The 21,142-nt window shown below is 34.0% G+C and overlaps 1 protein-coding gene across 3 annotated transcripts in view; it reads right to left on the bottom strand.

The window, feature by feature from the left end:
• Cngl (Cyclic nucleotide-gated ion channel-like) overlaps window positions 1-20,060 on the bottom strand; it is a 463,427-nt gene extending 443,367 nt beyond the window's left edge. For all 3 annotated transcript variants that reach the window (XM_074184263.1, XM_074184265.1, XM_074184264.1), the window contains exon 1: window positions 19,923-20,060. The gene's annotated coding sequence lies outside the window, so the exon portion shown is untranslated. The remainder of the gene's footprint in view (window positions 1-19,922) is intronic.
• Window positions 20,061-21,142: the final 1,082 nt, after the last annotated feature.

Here is a 21,142-nt window from a genome sequence, read left to right as displayed (position 1 = left end):
AATGAATAGAAATGATGATTGTGCTAAAGCTGCTGCAAGAATTGATAGTACGAATCATCCAAACCACAACATGAGCCATCAATACGTAAAACAGTTGATGGATAAGATTCAAACGTCAGGTTCTGTTCACAACAGAAAATATGAAGTATCCCGTTCTGTCGAAAATGACGGAGTTGAAGTTGCAGTTTTAGGACATATGCAAATGGATAATCGACAATCCATCAGACAAGTAACTAGAGCTTCTGGTGTATCAGCTACTATGGTTTTTCGGATTCTGAAAGCCTATAAATTCCATCCTTCCAAAATAAGGCTAGTTCAGGAATTAAACGAAGATGATCTCGATCGTCGACTTCAGTTTTGTGAAGTTTTCAGCGAGAAATTGACCAATAACCCAAATCTATTATACAATACATGTTTTCCAGATGAAAGTTCTTTCATGTTGAAAGGTGATGTAAATCCTCATTTGGTGATGGAAACATTCACAAACTCCACAAAAATTTAATGTCTGGGCAAGCATTCTTGGTAATAATATTGTTGGACCATTCTTCATTGAAGGTAATCTCAATGGAGACACATACTTGAATCTATTACAAGACTGTGTGGATCCTATGATTACACACATTTTGGAGAATGATACAATTTAGTATAAAATGAAATAACATTCCAGCAGGATAGTGCAACCCCACATTATGATATTCGGGTGAGACAGTTTTTGGACAAACGTTTTCCAATGCGTTGGATCGGCAGAAGGGGTCCAGTGGAGTGGCCAGCTAGATCACCTGATCTCACACCGATGGACGTCTTTCTGTGGGGACATCTAAAGTCAAAAGTGTACTCTACTAAGCCTACAAATCTAGAAGACCTGCGAAAGAGAATTGTTCGGAATGCCGATTGCTGACCCCAGACATCTTGAATAATGTACGGAACGCTTTCGAGAATATACTTTATTATTGTATGGAACTAGGTGGAGGTCATTTTGAAAAATTTAAACGATGATTCTGTTCCCACTGATATCATTTTTTGTTGATTTCCTCATTAAAATGGACGACAGCGAATTTTCTGTTTTGTCTTAAATAAAACGTTCAATATTCAATATCTTAATAACGAATATACCAATTTCCACAAAAATTACAGAGTTAATAGAGGGACACAATACCTTTCAAATGATGTATCATTCGATCCCCCCATACCAATGAAAAAAATAGGGGGTTAGTTGCTGACCGCGGGAGGGTTAAGTTTCGGGTATGATTTTCATATTAGAATTAGTCTTCCAAGAAATGAAAATTGACGTGTTCTTTGAAATTTTCGATTACATGTCCGTTTCTGACTCACAGGGGAGGTCAAGTTTTCGTTGGAACGCCCTGTATATACGTATATAGTGACACAAAATTGAAAGTTGTTTTCATAAAACTCTTGCAAACTATAATAGGATCTGTCAAGAAAAAATCTTCAATTGCTTTCCCCATCTTTTTTGCGGTTTATGCAAGGATTGCTGCGATGCTAATCTCTCATCTTCAAATACCAACAAAACTAATTTGATATTTTTTCAGGGTTCTATTTACAACTTTCCAATCACTATCGAGAAAAAATTAAGCACTAAATTCCTGGGTGTTATCATAGATAACAGATAAATCTGTTTACTATTCACTAGTAGACTCACACTTGAGATATGGAATTCCGTTCTGGGAAGTATGTTCTAAAACATGAATTCTCTTCAAAATGAAATAACAAGACTCATCATGCCTATATTCATTACAAATAATATTTCAACACATTATGCCATTTTTATATTAGAAACAGCTTGTTTGCTTAGAGAATAAGCATAGAGATGAATTTCCTTTGGTAGCCTCTAACTATTCCACTCAGACTGACGATTTCAGACTTCATATATTCATCTCGACACCTACTAATAGGTCAGTAGACCTGATAGACCCTATTATAGTTTGGACTAATTTTAACACTTACTCTTAAATACATTTTACCCTAAGTTAATGTTAGTGTCAAACTAAATCATAAGTTCCATTTAGCATCTGCGGTAACTTACATCATTTCATATTTTGTGTTTTTCTTCTTGATTTTTATATTTTTGTTTCTTATCGCCACATTTTACATATGTGGACATTTTCGGCTCTATCGAACTCTAAAAACTTGATTTGGTTCCCAGAGGGGCAGGCACAAAGTATAAGCTCTGCTGTTTCATCATTTTCCCAACAGAGGCGACACACACTGTCTTCCGACAGTCCGTGTCTCTGCATATCATGAATCAAATGACAGTGACCTGTAAGAAGACCTGTTAGACATCGTATTTCATCCCAACTGTAGTCCAATAACTGTTTGGTATCAAGCTTTGGAGGGTGAATGAACGCCTTGGAGTGAGCCTGGAAGACTCTGCCAAAAGTCCATAAATCTTCTTGCCATCCAGGGGTTCAATGTTTGTTTGGCAAAGCCTAAAGCGATGCCAATGGCAGGTTCTAGTCCGATGAAGGTGCTTGCGGTACCTTCCTTTGCAAAGATCCTCATCGCCTTCCAGGCCAGTATGGCCAGAAATCCAGACCAAAGACAATCTGTTAAGTCTTCCTATCGAGCAGAGTCGTTTTTGGCAATTTGCTACCAATTTAGACGTTGCTCGATAGGAGCCAAGAGCTTCCAACGCCGCATGACTGTCCGAGACTTGTGTATGAGGTTGGATTCTTTCAATATGTCTGCACACAATTCAATAGCGTAAATGCATGAATTTCCGCTTGAAATACAGTCATATGGGTTCCTAGTATGCATATGGTGCAGACCCAGGACATCTCTGTCCTGGGTCTGCACCAGAACCGGAAGGTGTTTTTGATCCATCTGTGAACCAACAACTATCTGCTCTTAATATTTCCTTCTTCCGGAGGATCCAGTCCTCTCTACTCGGGAATAGTACTTTATAAGGCAGTTCGTAGTTGACAGTTGGAAGCACAAACTCAGAGGTCATTTGCAGAATGCTGTGACTTCCAGGGTCTGTTTCACTAACCAAGTTAGCATCGTCAAGAGATGGTGATAATTCTAATTTGGTTGGCTAACGTCGCGTCGAGAGACTGCCTTTTTGTTCGGGTGTGGAAAAGTGTGTTTTTTTTACGATGTTCACTTCAGAGGTACCAATTCAACTCATCAAACCAACCTCAATCTTGCCTCAAATTTACTTGGATTTTTTTCTGCTAATTCCAACTTCATATTTGTTGATCGAAATGATTATCAAACATGCCTTAACTTTGGAGGTAATAAATCAAATCCCATTTGTTGCACACTGAATGGACTACACTGTATTAGTGCGCAAACGAAATCTTATAATATACTACTTAATAATCATTCCGTTTATCGGTGTGACTATTCCAAGTACATATTATGCACAACGAGGAATATGTGAACATCGCTCAGTTGATTTTGCGGTTTAACCACAATCCTGTGAAATGGAACGAGTCTTATTCAAATTAGCTCATTGCAACTGATAACATACACTGTGTGTGTAATGCATGGCATTACATAGTGATGAAGCTGGCGTGAGTAATTCATGGAATTAGGACCCATAACCTAACAGTTGATGATTGTCAGTGACGACGTTGTTGCTCTTATGCCAAGGTTATGTTATCCAACAAAGTTTTCCATCTGAAATATAATTTAATGGCTACTATCAACAAAAAATAGCGATCAATAAACTTCAATTGATCATCAAAGAAGTTTTTGCCATCAGTATTTTAATAACGAAATCATATCAACGTACAGGGAGAGAATCATTACAGGGTACTGCGCGATGATCGTTGGTTAGACGTAATTTGGATACTAAAAGAATTCATATCCTGAAAATTGTAAAACATAAGTTTTGTAATATGCTTTATAACAACCCTTTCGGTTATATCAGAAGTCAGCGGCGGCTCGTCAGAGGAGGCAAGGGAGGCTTAACCTCCCCATAAAATTAGAGGCTATTCATCGCGATGAATTTAAAGATATTGACAAATAATTATGATTATTTTTTCCCAAAAATGCTTGGGTATCATTACTTTACCAGTAATTTTTAATTCAAATACATAATATACCCGAAAACACACTATCACTCAATACGTAGTACGTACCACACTGTATCCTGCATCAACAAAACTCCGACCATGAACGAATAACGAATTAACCATCGACCCGAAATAATAAATGCCATACGTTGCAAGAGAGCCAAGTCTCCGACCGCTTTGAAAAACACAGGCTCCACGAGACCGATCTAACCTGCGACATACGTCCCGATTTGTAATTTCAGTTGCAGAGATTATAGCGTTAGAGGAGGCTAGCCTCCAGTTGGTCTCCGTTAGTGTACGACTGTGTTTATTTTTTATTCAATTATTCGGAGGGGATGCCGTGACGGACCAGGACTGAAAAATATTTCGGTAAATCGTTTTAGTGTTTCTTGATAATATTTGTTATTCGTGTATAAAACAGGCAGTATTGTATTATAGCAGTGCTTTTTGGTAATACTTTTGATGTGTTTTTAAAGTGTTTCCTTTCAATTTCAAGGTGTTTTCAGGTTTTCACTTTTCGGTAAGTTTTTTTTTCATTTATTATGGATAACGAAATTTAAAAAATCTGACGATATAGTCGATTGGTTGCTGACAAATAATTTTAAGTCTTTATCTTATTATAATAAATGTTACATTATTAAAACTCTGGGAAGGCCTCAACCAAATTTGATTTCAATTAAAGCGTCAGATAATCGATAAAATCGAGGATTTAATATAAGTTGATACGATAAATGCGATTAGTTAACCAGCTCCATTAGACGAGAAAGATTTTTTTGTTGGCCCTGTATTTTCATTTCCGTACAAACCGAATACCAAACGTGGTCTGAAATAGGATACTCCGATTTGAAAAATTTACCTCGTTCTACAGAAAGACATTTTAAATCTAAGGAGCATATATTTTCGTCTTGTAAATTAAAATTGTTTAGCAAACAAAATATAGCAACAGCTTTAGATACAGCTCAAAAGAGGCCATAATTTCTTTTAATAATCAGGTTAAGGAAAATCGATTGAATTCAAAAAGACTTATCAATATTAAGATTTACTTGAGTTCCCAAGAATCAGCTTTTCGCGGACACGATGAAACCGAAGATTCGATTAATCGCGGCAATTACAAGGAACTTTTAATGTTATAGGGCAAATATTATTCACAATTTGGCACTTTTATAAACGGTAGCGTTTTTTCGGGCACATCAAAAACCGTTCAAAATGAGCTTATAGACAGTGTGACATATATTATTAAGAAAAATATAAGCAAGGAGATTGAAAGTGTTTCTTTTTTTGCATTGGAAATTGATGAAATTACCGATATTATCTGTACATCACAACTTTCAATCGTTTTTAGATATTTCAAATATGGTAATGTGGTAGAACGTTTTATGGGTTTTCATGATGTTTCATCTGGGCGCGCAGCTGACGATTTGTTTAATTTTTCAATTCGTACGTGTGACACCTATAATTTTAAGCAAAAATTAATTGCCCAAACCTATGATGGGGCTGCGGTCATGGCCGGCCATTTAAATGGTTTACAAACTAAAATAAAGTCCATGCCCATGCCCTAACTTTAGTATTAAGCAAAGCGTACAACAACATAAAAAATGTGGCGCCTTCGGCGGGTTTTTCTGTGTGTATATCGTCTTTATGACTTTAGCCTCCCCTGTTTTCCAATGCACGAGCCGTCACTGTCAGAAGTTGGTACCAACTTCCTTTATTCAAATGTAACATCCTGTATATTTTCACAACTTGAATACCTGAATTGAATTTGATGCGAGTTTATGTAATACACCCTGAATCAAAAATGAACCGTTCTCGGGATATTCGTTTCTTTACTCAAAAAAACTAGGTATTCGCGCATGTTCACCAAAAAACTACGGGTTACGAAACCTCCATTTCCAAGAGAAAGTGTATTAGAAGTAATAAATTTTCCGTCATGGTTTTTGTTGAAAACGGGATTTCAGATAAATGAATAATGAATTGAAAAATGTTTACCCTAAATGTTTCATAAAAGGGAGAAAATTCAAAAATATTGCAATTTTTTTCACACAGAATGTGAAAACTATTTCAAAATATGTTCAAAGGCATGTCTGTCAACTTCCAGCTATTTATCAACTCTCTTCATCGAATTATAATTTACATCGACATATAGAGCGTTGAATGCTCGTTAAACTGTTCTAACCATATTCTCCTTGTTGTAAGATCTGCATTTACAACATTTTCAATATGTTCTCATACATAATAGTCCATAGGAGACAGTTCGGTGGAATGTGCTGACCAAAGATACGGCACATATTGACAATTCACCTATCACGAAATAATTGATCGAATAATACGCCTACGGTCCCACAAATACAAGGTACTTGAACCTGTTGGTAACAAATATTGCCCGCATCTTCAATTGATGAAATATTCACTGCAAGTCCCATAACATTTTGTAGTATGTCACATTTTCCTTCACCATTCAAAATTTTATCATAGATGTACAAAAATAGAATTCTATTTCAAAAAAAAAGAAAGAAAATAACTGCAATAATAACTCTTCAAATGCAGTTATGTAGAGTATACACAGAAGTTTGTTTCAGATACACACTGAAAGGAAAACTCTTTCCAAACAACTACTTTCACATGAACATGTCATCCTCGATGGTATACTTTCAAGTTTCTGGACAAGACATTTATCTTGTTACCTCATCAGTACTGTTTTGGATAACATTATAACACTAATTCCCTTCATAACATCATGACTTTATGCCACCGGAAGAGATAAATCCGCTCTTGTAACAAATGCATATTTATAAGATTAGGTTATCCCATCCATAGGAATTCTATTTGAACTGAGAAAAGAATATTTTCAAGGAAGATTTATTTTCAGAAAAAACTTTTTGGCTTTCTACTACCTTTATTTGGAAGTTTTCCACATCTTCTGTTTAATGGGGGAAAAGTAGAAAGACAAAAAGCTCTTTTCCTAAAAAATTTTATTTTATATTTTGTCGCCTGTCTACGCAGGCTAGAAAATACACTATTTTGTATTTGGTAACTGAGAAACAAAGATAAAATAATGAATTAGTCTGATAAAAAGATATTTTCCGATTGGTTTTGTCATGTAGCAGACACTCGCTTATTGAAAGATTGATACAATTCTGAATTATCCAAGTATAATCATTTACAAAATTGATTGGATTCTATTTTTGAACAAGTGGAAAAGCAAAAAACTTTTCAATGTCACTATATAAATAATAGAGTCCTATTACTAACCAGCGCAATCATAATTTCGAAATGAGGCGATAAGTTGAAAAGGAATATTCAATCCAGTCTCAACTATATGTCGATTTTTCCTTTATCAATTGTATTTCAAAAAATATAATAGAAGGAAAATATCGTTTACAATCAATATGGGAATATTTGTCTTCGTTTCGTGCAGACTCAAGAGTTCATTCACGTTATGAACTCATTACCAGAAAATCGCCAAACTGAATATGAGAGATTAGGAAGCAGTGAACCGAATAGCCAAGATCTCGAGACTAATGTAATTCAGTTAGAAACTTAAGGGTCTACATTTCCGATGGAACTTCCGAAACGAAAACCAGAATTTCGCCATAGACATGGCCGAAAAACTCTCAAGTGGTGAATCAAAAACCCTGCCCAAATCAAATACAGACAAATGCAGTTTCGTAGGACCTGAGACATTCCATTCCATTTGAGCATAAGGTATAAAATTGTCTCGAAAAATTAACTGATTTGAAAAGTGAAGTGAGATGAAAATGCAGCAATGCAAGTAAAAATAGTAAGAACGAATAATGATATAAGGAAACGTGACTTCATCATTTCACACTGGAATCAAAACGATCGTCATCTGAGTGGACTGCACAGTCGACTGGTACGGTTATGGTATCAGAATTTTGGGATGCGCATGGAATAATATTCGTCGACTGTCTTGAAAAGTTGAAAATAAACGAACTATTATTACATAGATTAATTGAAGCGGAAAAACGCATCAATGTACCGTGTCACAAATCCATGAATTGCATGAGTTGGACTTCAAATTGCTTCTGCATTCACCGTATTCTCCAGATTTATCTCCCAGCGCTGAAAAGAAATTTAGCGCCGACAAACCGTGCTATAAAAGTGGTATCGAATAAAATCTAATTTCATAAATTTTTTTCTATGTTAGCCTACGGACTTTTCAGCCCACCTTAATTCATTATGTCGGGATATAAAGCATCCTCTTTCAATATAAGAATTGAGAGAAAATGTATAGTATCTCGTTATCATCCGCCGAAAGGGCAGATCTATGTTAACTGTTGAATTATATTTCATATTGAACAATACTCATTATTATATACAAACTGAATCTGGCCCTAACTGCATAATTAAAATTTGATTTATTTTTTATTAATTGGTAATTTTTTTCCGGAATATGCGCTGGTTAGGCCCTATCCCCCGAAGCCCCGATACATTCGGGAGGGCGCACCAGCATTATGAACCAACGACCACTCCCCACACCGTGGGATAAGTGTCATTGGGTCCGAGAATCATGTGCCCTGAGCAAGCGCAGTGAGCAAAGAATGCCAGCCTTTTGCATCTGTCCGGCTAAGATTTCTTCAATAATTAGGCTGTTTGGAACTAAAAATACGATAATTCATGAAAACATGTAGTCTGTATTGATTATAAAAAAATTTTTTCATCATATTAAAGCTGGGAAGAATATCTAAATTTGTCAAACTTGCATTTTTCTGTAAATAATGTGAAGAATCTAATAAGCAGTTCAAGTTATAATATTGATCAAGAAAAACTTTCAGTAGTATTTTTTTTTCAATTTCATTCGCATTTCTATTACTACTTCACATTTTTCATTTTTTCAAATAACATCGGATAAATCAAGTAATCCACTCAGGACAAGAAGAGAATGAGCATCAAAATTTCACATTCTTCTTCTACAAATGATATATTCTCTTCGTTTAGCAGATCCGTGCTAGGAATCGCATGTTGAAAGAAAGGACCTCGTTGATCCTTAGCTAGCACAAGTTTTGAAGTTGATGCAAATCATATATTATTCAATCACACTAAGAATAATTAGGCATTCCTTCACTATTTACGCCCAAAGTAATAGAAACTTTACCTAAAACTCCATAATAGTAGGCACTGAATTCTCAGAAGTATTGTTACATTGCATTAAAACGAAAACATTGTTGTATTTATCTTTCTATATATTTTATCAGATGTGATTCTATATACTTTATCATTCTATATATTCTATCATTTAATGAAATATATAGAATCACAACCTGACAATAATGTTTTCGATTCAATACAATAATATTTCTGAGAATTTAGAGCCTACTATTAAGGAATTTTAGTATTGAAAGCCATAACCCAGAAATTAAATCATATGAGGCGAGCTGAATTAAATTTATGTCATTTAAATTTAATTCAATCCGTAATAAATGTAAAGCTACGAACATTCAGATAATATAACGTTTTCGTAAAATTCGTGAAAGAGATGTAATTCCCCTTCATATTCTCCAGCAATGTCTCAACGTCTCAAGAAAGTTACGACGTAGTTTTCAAAGAACCCTCTTAATTACATCTAGATTGATTAGATTTATATGATTATCTCGTGTTTTCTTTGGTTGTCTGCGATAAAAATAATGGTTTCAGAGGGATTATTGATGAGATCAATATCTGGATTTAGAGTTGAAAAACTCAATTCAGACTTCGGAAAATAAAACTACTTTTTCGGGGATTAATTCGTGATATACTGAGAGCGACGGTTTCTATCAATTTTTCATTAATGCCAAAGCAATAACATAAACGCATTTTTTCAGAAATAGTCCTAAAATCGTTTTTCACTCAATTACTCTTTTGAGTTTGTATGGGGTATCAGAATTCTGATGATATTCAGACGAAATAAATACTCACAATTGTTAGAAAATACTCTTTTTGACTAAAAATTATATTCGTAGCATTTTTATTACCATGGGAAATTGCCGAATTTCCGAATTCAAAATAAATTGATTCATATATTTTTGGATTCGGCAGTTCATTTTACATATGAATGTCCTATTTTGGTGACAAAATACGGCGGAATATGTAATGTATAATGTCATTAGTCTTCTAAAAAAAAAATACTGCGATATATTTTTTCAGAAAACTGTAATGACATAAAATCGTGTTATTCATGATTTTGCAGTGAATTTAGGTGTTCATATACAGTATGTAAAAGTCAAATGGAATAAATTCATTATTTCGGTTACTGTACATATTAAAAGAAATTCGCGAAACACGTCAAATGTAAATTATAATTTAACATTCTTCAACGTAAAAATACTACCCCTACCTTCAACCCCCTTCGAATGACAGGTACAACCCCGACTTTTTTAAATAGGAAGTATAAGTTTGTGATATATCGTCTGAAAGGTATCTTTATTCTCTATTCAAAAATGTTATTGCTTTCAAGTTTATTGCAACAATTAAGATACAATAATTTAAAATAATATGGTTATCGAAATTCGATAAAATACACTCAAAAACTAAAATGCAATGCAAAACGTAATGAAATGTAGAATACGAAAATGAACTATGGATGTTAACGAAGTAGATGTTCAAAATGTTCACCGCGAACGTATCAAATAAAACTGTCTTCTAACACGATTTAACATATCAGGCGTGACCGACCTATTCGCAAGAGTTATTCGTTCTTTCAAGTCATTCAAATCTGAAGGTTTACTTTTGTACACATTGCTCTCTTTTACATATTCTCATAAAAAGAAATCTATTGATGAAAGATCAGGTGATCACGCTGGCCAATCAATCGATCCTCACCTTCCTCTCCACCGATTGGGAAATGTATTGAGGTATTGCCGGATATTAACTTGGTAATGTGGTGGTTCTCCATCCTGCTGAAACTATATCGTATTCACTGGAACTTGAGGGTTTCCTGGATCAGGATATAAATTTGCTAAACTTGGAATGACATCATTTTGAAGTAGTGCCAAATAATTATCGCCATTCAAGTTGTCCTCAATGAAAAAGGGACCAATGATATGATTTCCTACAAACCCTGCCCAAAAATTAACCTTTTGAGGGTATTGCGTGTATTCTTCTCTCATCCACTGAGGATTTTCTGTTGACCAGTAGCGGCAATTTTGCCGATTAGCATGACCGTTAAGAGACAAAGTACTCATCAGAAAACATAACGTCTTCTGAATTGTTATCCAACATGTCCATCATTGGCTCACAAAAATACGTTCTTTTATCAAAATCGTCTTCCATGAGCTCCGGAGTAGGTATAATTTTATAGGGATGCATCTTATTTTCTTTTTATATGTTTACTATCGAGGTATGGCTAAAATTGAATGTAGTGGATGCCTGTCTACTCGATGTATGTGAGTTTTATTCAAACTCAGCAGCTGTTTTTTTTATCTATCCCACATGACCAAGCTCGCCAAACTGCTTCTGTATTTTGCTTATTGTTCCTTGAGATATGGGCGGTAAATTAGAAAATGTCTCATGAAATAGGCGAGCTGCTTTCTGTTGTGTTCGGGTTTTATCTCCGTAACCAATCATTTGTAAAACTGTTATTTCATGCATTTCCGTTAATCTAACCATTTGTCAGACTTGAAGTTAACGAACTTTAAACTTAAGTTAAAATACTGACGACTAATTTTGTAATATACAAAACAAGTTGACAAGGCGTTTTAAATTAACGTTGCCACGGAAATTATCTACAGTTTTTTTAAAAATACCATATAAAAAGAATATTGATATGGTTTTTGCTTACTTTCTTCTAATTATCAATACCTCAACATGAAAGAAGTTTTGAGTATATTGCTATAAGTTTTGTATGTTTCTATCGAATTTCGGTAACCACATGATTTTCATTTATTTTATCTTAATTGTTGCAAAAAACTTGAGAACGATGACATTTTGAAATAGAGAATGAAGAGGCCTTTCAAACGATATATCACAAGTCCATACTTCCCATTTAAAAAATGGGGGGTTGTACCTGTCATTCAACGGGGGTTGAAGGTAGGGGTAGCATTTTTCCGTTGAAGTATGTCAAATTATAATTTACAATTGACGTGTTTCGGAATTTTCTTTTAATATGTACAGTAACCGAAATAATGAATGTATTCCATTTGGCTTTTACACGCTCTATATTATCAAAATGTTGGTGACACAGGAATCTTATCGACTAATAGCGACATCTGATGATAGTGAGTCAACTTATATGAGAAAATATGAAAAACCTAATTGGCCTCTCTGGCAAATTGACAAGGGATGCTTGTAGAGCATCCCTTCAGGTGAAAATAATCGAGCAGATATTTTTGGAAAAAGTTTATATCTTCAATTAGAACAGCTTATGTTGTCTATAGTTTCTAAAACGATATATTGAAAGTAATAATGAATAAAGGTCATCTCCGAGAAAGAAGGCTTCACAACGATAGTTCTGTGTTGGTAATCAAGTATAGATCCAAAACCCCAACATTTTTTCCATCCATGACATAAGTCAAAAATACTTATTGGCTCTCTAAAGTCAGGATAAAATTTCTGCTTAGTACAAGTCAGTTGATATTTTGACGTTACCAAATATGTCATCTTCTATATTCATATGACAGATTTTGAAAAAAAAATCTGATGAGATTTTGCAATAACAGAAAATCTAAACTTATGTCAGTCACTCACTCATTCATCTCTGTTTCTCCGTACAGCTATATTTTCGGAGGCTGCAATTTTGTATGTAGGTTCGTTTTATATTGTAGATGGGCATTAAGAGAGGATTTTTGAAAATTCCAACTGAGACGACAGCCGCGGAGGAAAAAGGCTTGTATATAAAATAAAGTTACTTTTTCATCACTGTTTCTCAGCATTGCATCCGTGCGTAAGTATCGATCCAAATCGGGTGACAAAAAAGTTTGTACTCTTTAAAAAAATCACTTCGAGAATAAAGAGAAATCCTGTCATAACCTAATCAGTTACGTTTCTGATGCAATGTTCTCTTTGAATATGTTTTTGCTGGATTGTGCACGAGGTATGAGAATATGTCCGATTCATAAATGCCAAACAACTAAAATTGTATATCCGTCGAATGATAACTTGAATAAACGAAAATATAAAAAAAGTTGCATGGATCTTCTCAATAATTTGAATTAGGGCCTTTTTTGACAGATCCTCGATCCGGTCGGAATAACCAAATATTCAATTCAGTTTTCAAACAGCCCTGTTCTTTAAGTAATGTGAAGTAGTGAACTGCTAATCTTCCGAACAATATTCGAAGGTCAGTAGTTTTTCAGGTCATGAACGAGAAATGAACTTCAACTTATTCCTTATTCAATGGTAATTCAATTTAGGTGATTAGGTGAGTATCGATAACTACATAAGTTCAGTGTACATCGTTTATTTGGGTTCCTAACTAGCTGTAGGAGATATTTGGATGACACTCTTTCTGAAATAAACAGTAAGAATGTCAAAAAAATCGAGTTGATTCCGATTGTAATTAACAATTTTGGAAAAGAATATTTCTGGCTTTCAACAAAAACATGTGAGGAACTTACGATGAACGGAAGAACGTTCAAAGTAAACTCCCAATAAAGATGTGTGGATCAAACACAGACGTTAATTTCAGATACAAACTGCAAAAAAATGCCCTCTCTGAATAACTAGTTTCATATGAACATTGAATTACACAGAAAACACTTTTTCATTCAGTCGGTTCTCAGAACATCAGTTTTGAATACATTTCATTCACAGGAAAACTGAACAAATGGAAGAGCATTGATATAAAATGTAACTTACATGGAAATCTAGCATGCTTAAGATCTCATTCTCGAGTTTCGGATTGAAAACTTTTGTTTCCAAAACCTCACCAGCACCTATTTGAACTTTCGAAGACGAAAACACGCCCATTTCTTGCACAATATCAGTTTTCCTGTGAGTGATATCTGTTTCAATTCCATAACCAATGTTTGGAAAACAGAAAAATAATAAAAATGTTTTTCGTAAAATTCAATGTTCATATGCAAGTAGTTGTTTCGAACGGATATTTTCTTTCGTGTAATTCAATGTCCACGTGGAATTAGTTGTATCGAGAGGATTTTTGTTTCTTCCATCTTCCATCTTGTATCTGAAAGAAACTTCTGTGCATGATCTACGCATCTTTTTTATAGTTTAATTTCTGTCTTTCATTTTAAACGAAGTTTTTTACATCTTTTGAGTTAAGCTCATTTAATGATATCTTAGTAACCTATGGCAACATGCATTATATATTATGTTGAAATGAATGAATGTAAACTTTCACGGCCGGAGATAACTGTGTGGTAGCTATTTTCCGAGTTTTTTGGCCGTGGTCTGCAGCCGTGTCTGACGTTCCGTCTACTACTGCGGTAGGCATTATCAAAGGCGATGTGGTAACGGTGGTAGTGCCCGAGTTGGTGCTCGGGTTGTTGTTTCCGTTCCGAATGCAGTGCTGGTATTTGACGCTGGTTTAATATTGTCATTAGTGGGTGTGGGTTGGTTTCTTTTTTATCGAGTATTACTGTATCTTCGAATAAGATAATGTGAATGCCTTCTTTGTTGAGAGCATGTTCGGCAACAGCTGATTTGTCAGTTTGTTCGAGTCGACTCTTGTGTTCAGAGAGATGTCTACCTACACTTCCTTTCGTAGTTCAGTAGACCGACCCGCAGTCTACCGCAGTAGTAGACGAAATGGCAGGCATTAAAACCTGCATACCGCTGCCAGCAAAACCAGAAAAAGCTTTCACACAGTTAAAAGAAATTGTTTCAAAAAGTATGTGATAGGAAATGTCTTGTTGAAAAGATATCTCAGTATAAAATTCTCTCAAATTCTTATTGCTACTTTTGGAAGTCACAGCTGAAGACACCCTAAAACTTTAGAACAGGCTATATATGTAGTGTATTACTTAATAGAATAGAATAGAATAGAATAGAATAGAATAGAATAGAATAGAATAGAATAGAATGGAATGGAATGGAATGGAATGGAATGGAATGGAATGGAATGGAATGGAATGGAATGGAATGGAATGGAATGGAATGGAATGGAATGGAATGGAATGGAATGGAATGGAATGGAATGGAATGGAATGGAATGGAATGGAATGGAATGGAATGGAATGGAATGGAATGGAATGGAATGGAATGGAATGGAATGGAATGGAATGGAATGGAATGGAATGGAATGGAATGGAATGGAATGGAATGGAATGGAATGGAATGGAATGGAATGGAATGGAATGGAATGGAATGGAATGGAATGGAATGGAATGGAATGGAATGGAATGGAATGGAATGGAATGGAATGGAATGGAATGGAATGGAATGGAATGGAATGGAATGGAATGGAATGGAATGGAATAGAATAGAATAGAATAGAATAGAATAGAATAGAATAGAATAGAATAGAATAGAATAGAATAGAATAGAATAGAATAGAATAGAATAGAAAATAATAGAATGGAACAGAATAGAAAATAATTGAATGGAATAAAATAGAATAGAATAGAATAGAATAGAATGGAATGGAATGGAATGGAATGGGTAGCCTTGCATTTGTTTTGGACCTGGTATTATGGTAGTGTATGTCCTCCTGCTCAGTCTCTTTATTTTCACCTGTTGAATTTTTGACATAACACAGACATTCATATAGAAGCAAGATCGAAGAGTTAATATACGGAGATTTTTTAAAAGAGGCTTGCAATGATCGTCGTGTTTAGCCTGTGCCATACTTCTGACGACTTTTTCTGTAATTGAAATAATATACATATGTAAATGACGTGATGAACCTTATACTATTAGTCCATATTTCAATATACTGTGAAAAATGGCGAAATAAGCTAGTCTCAAACAATCCGTTGTCATTATGTTGCTAAGTTGTCTTATCATTTATATATACGTGATATTTTGTGAGTATGTGGAAAGAAATTCAAGATGAGTCAGAATACACTCCGAGAAGCTTGATTGATTCATTATTTTTTATATTAAAAATATTAATTCAACTGATGCTCCAAATTCATAATATTCATCTGTCGAATAATTTTTATAACATCTGTAACAGGCAATGGCTAAAAAATATTCTCTTTCAGAATGAATTAGATCAGACAATTTCATGGAGTCTGAGAATGCGGCTTGTCTGCACTTCGTGACATTTGTTGCAATCGCCCGTAACGTCACAGAAGCAGTATGCAATTGTTCGATGGTCAATATACGAGTTCTAAAAGATTTTATATCTGAACTTTGCATTTAGTAGTAGTTCCGCGGCATAGATTTTCCAGTGAATCTTGGAAAATATGAATTAGAGATTTTTCAATGACAGTTTGTTGAAATAATAGTTGATAAAATAGTTATCGGAATTGGAAAAATATTAAACGTCATTCAAAACCTTCATAGGGAGTTCTATAAAAGAGTTCACATCGTTAACTAGGTTTATTCAGGATCGATAGACAAGTTACTTTCCAACAATAAAATAACTTTGTCAATGAAATTGAGTAGGAAATATCTCCTACTAAATTGTTTTCGGAATTTTTCTTGGTTTTTATGAGAACTCAAATGACCGGTATACAGAGTGTTTATTAAACATGCGGCAAGGGACTATTCTTTGGACTATTCTAAGGATATATTATCCTTTGATGATTTTTGATAGGGCGCTTTTTTTTCAAAAATACGGGGCGGAAGAAAATTTAGACAATTACAATATTGGTAATTTTAAAATAATTAACGCAGCCGAAATAAAAGTATAGCGTACTACACTGGACCTACCAAATAATAAAAAAATCTAAAGTCATTAGTTTATACTACTTCAGTGGAAGATGTGGAAGATTTGAGAAATCGGATAATTGCTGGGTGTAACGCAATCAGAAACGATCCTGATGATTTTGAAAGAGTTCGAGAGTCGATGAGGAGAAAATTGGATTCTTGCATCCGAGCGGGGGTATTCATCAGTTAATTATTATCAAAATTCTTTTTCATTCCGTATCTTCCAAACAAAGTGCACTATCAAAAATCATCAAAGGATAAAATATCCTTAGAATAGTCCAAGGAATAGGCCTTTGCATGTTTGCCACATGTTCAATAAACACCCTGTATAACAAAGACAATGCTCAATTTCTCTACAGCGTTATAAAACATATCTTCAGTGCTTTTTTACTGGTCTCAATAATTCCTTCAAAAGGTGAAAAATATGTAAAAAGTGCATACATATGCATCAAAATCTTTGTAGATCACTTATGTTTTTTAAACTTTCAAAAACCACTCGATATGACAATATTATTTCTTAATGGGCAAAGCTATTCGAGAGCATCCAATCAATTATTTGAAACAAAACTGAACCGAGAAGTTTCATATCAAAATAGTGTTTGTCGAATATTTCTTTAACGGTATTTTGTATTTTTCGGACTTTTAAAAACTCAAGATAGCTAGTCATCACAGTAGTTGATAGTGATGCAATTATAATAGTAAAAGAAAATTCAATCTCAGTTCATTGGAATATGAATAATCCACAAGTTTCCCTATAGTTTAGTAATACATTTAAAAAGATTCTCTCCAACGGAAAGTAGAGGCAAATTGAATGATGTCATCGAATTTCCTCTAGAAGGATTGGATATGGACAATTTTGCAGGAGAAAATGTGGCTACTTGTTATAATCTATATGCACTTTTAAATCACAGTGGGACTACTAACAGAGGACATTATACAGCATACTGCAGACACCCGTACTGGCGCGTGGCACAAATACAACGATTCACACGTGTCACCAATTTCACCAAAGTCGCTTGTGAGTGGAGAAGCATACGTCCTCTTTTATGTAAAGGATGGAACAAAATCGCACCTTTAAGATAACCGAGGGAAAGTTTCTTTGTGCCATTATTATTTATTTTTTGTTAATTTCTTACATAGTAGAACTTAATATTGTGATTTTTTGTGGTTGTAGCAATAAAGACGTTTATGATTAGAAAAAAATCTCAGTTCATACAGCAATCATGCAGAAAAATCCAAACTGAATAAAAAAAAGACACATAGGCAGCGAAAGCTATATTCAAAAATTAGGTATTAATCGCAAACTTCACGACTAGAATCGTATCTTTCATCAATCTGCTGCCTGATTAAATATATTATTACTGTCAAAAACTGAAATATATTGATATAGTAAAAATAATCTGATCAATATAATTGATCTCTGACTGTATTTGAATTTCTGGAACTGTGTTAAAATGTACATAAGTAATACTGAAGACTGAAAAGCTGAGAACTCCCACAGGCAGAAATTGACATTATTATTACTGGTACAAAAATTTGTTCTTCAGTTTTGTATTATACACAAATGCTATACAATACACTACTAGCAACCAAAAACAGAAAACAAGTTGATATAATTATAAGAAGAGTACAATGAAGCTTCATGCCTTAATGTGTAAATATACATAATAGTAAGTGAAATCTGTATGGAAAAACAAACCTTGACCATTCATAATAATAAAGTAAAATTATATTTACCCATTATAAATTATCTTCGTGTATAGATGATTTTGTTTGAACTTTAGACAGTATTATGCATTAAAATAAATTCAGTAATTAATTAGTTGAGAAAAGGTTGATCAATGTTTCATCAAAAATTCTCATGTAATAAAATTGTCTGTTCCAGTTTTCCAGAAATAGATGAAGTTGCTTTTTTCATACCAATTAAATTTTTTGATATTTTTCATAAAATCGAATGTTGTTTCAAATTATTGATTTTTATTCGACTCGTTCAAGGTATTCTTGGAGGTTGAAATAAATCTCTTGTCGATTAAGAGACATTCACAGTTTGTTCCAAAACTGTAGTTTCAATAGATCCAATAGATACTATGTATCCATCTATATATTTTGTGATAGTGAGGACACAACAGTGAACCAATTCTACCAGCGTCATTCCTTGGTAAACTTTCTATATCTATTTTTTCATTTTTCTGTAACTTCTACGAGGTAATTTTCAAAAAATTCGTATCTCTACCTTTTATTGCATACCAAATACAATTTTTGCAGAAATAAGTAATATTTAGTTAACAATCAATAGTTTGTGCTAACAATCAATGGTTTGTGCTAACAATCAATAGTTGTTACGCAACGTTGCTCATTGGTAGAACAATGCGTGATATTTCGTTTCACACTTTTCCAGATTACTTTAAAATACAAGATATGGATACAATTCGAAAATTTTTAATTTTTTAAATCATTTTTCGGAAGCTAATGGAGATATTATAGATATATTTCTAAAACTTTTCGAAGATCACTACAATTCTTCTCTTCAAGTAGATACTTAATCTTAGTCGGAGATGTAATATTTCAATACAATTTAATAACAAACTGATTACACAAAGGTTACTGTGGGGTTATTATTCTTCAAAGGGCCATTTTTTATGAAACACTGATTTTATATTCATATTTCTAGCAAATCGAAAGAAGATCTCGGATCTCTTCAAATGGACTTAGGATGAAAAAAATACAAATGCTGTTTTCCTTTCCATCTGCACTCACAGCTCCATGTTCCGGTATTCAATCTCTATCTATGATGGATATATTTTATTCACCATCATTTTCGTCATTATCGAGGATAATGTCGTTCATATCCTGATGAAAAATACTAATAAAACAAACGACGACTAAAAAAACGGAATTTTTTCAAACAAGCTAGTTTGTGAATGAAAGAGTATACAAAATTTCTATTCAACTGAAGAAATTCAAACCCAAAGCTTCTTAACGACTATTAACAATCAATATAAAGGGATACATCTTTCTCCTCACCTTCTCATTCAAGTTCAAAAAACAACATGAATATCAATTAAACTTCCTTTGGTTGAAACTGCTAAATTACTATATGAAATAACAAGTTTTACTCACTTGCTAAAAACTGAGTTTTATCCATGAGGTATTTTTCCGAAAATCACATCACAAAAAGTAAAAGAATACAAGCGTCATTTTCGGGAATTTAGAAGATTGTTGGCACGGTTTCAACGCACTGTTATACGCGCAAAATTTCCACCCTGACTGAAACGCGAACGTTTTCAGGTTTCCTGAAGGGATTTCACAAGTTGCTTTGCAATGATTCGCATAGATGGCATCTCCGATTCCTATCAAAGATTCTTTCATGGATTCTAGTATTGATAAACTTTAAAGAGTCCGGTAATAATTTCATTTGATGAGTGAATTGAGTATCATTCGGTGAAATAGTTCTTTATTAATAGGAACCTCTGACGTAGAGCAAATCTAACAAAATTATTCTTCACTCACAACAGAAATATGCAAAACTGTTAGAGCCATATACAGGGTGTTACTGAATAAGTGTAAAACAGTCAAGGAGGTGATTCCTCATCAAAAAAAAGTTAGGATCTTTCATATAAAGAAACTTCATTGGAGCATCCCTTGTTAAGATACAGCCCCTTAAAGGGGGTATATAAAATTTGTATAACAATTTTTTTCACAAGCATTGAAAAAGTTACAATATTGAAATTAACCTGACGTTTTGTACTACCAAAAAAACCACTTAGCCAGTAATTTATTTGGTTTACCCCATGGTTGTAAGGGGTGGAAAACGCAACCCATAAAATTTATTTCCAATGTAACTTTTTGTCTTATTATTTGTTTAACATTTAAAAATTTATTTACGATAGCCTGTATTATTCTAAACAAAAAATGTCTCTTGGTTTTTTTGCCCAAAATAAACCAGTTCGCAGCAAAAAATTATTTTACGAACAACTACAGAGATACATCGTTATAAATGCGAACTGGATTCATTGTTATTTTGTAGTTAGTACCTGCATTAAACGATTAAAGGGTAATGAACAAAATTAATTTATTAATAACAAAACACACAACATGTAGAAATCATAGTAAATGTTCAATATGTCTACCTTCAGACATTACGCATGCGTCTAGACGTCGGCGCATTGAGCCACGTATTCGCTCAAATATTCCTGGAGTCTCTCTGATTACCCTACACGCATCGATGATGCGGTTTCTTAAGTCTTCTACATCGCGAACAGGAGTACGATAAACCAAATGCTGTAAATGGCCCCAAATAGAGAAATCGAGAGGATTGAGTTAAATGCTGACGTGCTACT

Source organism: Leptinotarsa decemlineata, unplaced genomic scaffold, assembly GCF_025532065.1.
Source record: "Leptinotarsa decemlineata unplaced genomic scaffold, Ldec_3_MD MMD2_tig00026354_RagTag_RagTag, whole genome shotgun sequence".
Lineage (NCBI taxonomy): Eukaryota > Metazoa > Arthropoda > Insecta > Coleoptera > Chrysomelidae > Leptinotarsa > Leptinotarsa decemlineata.
Note: the sequence above shows the minus strand (reverse complement) of the source record. Positions and strands in the feature narration are given on the sequence as shown.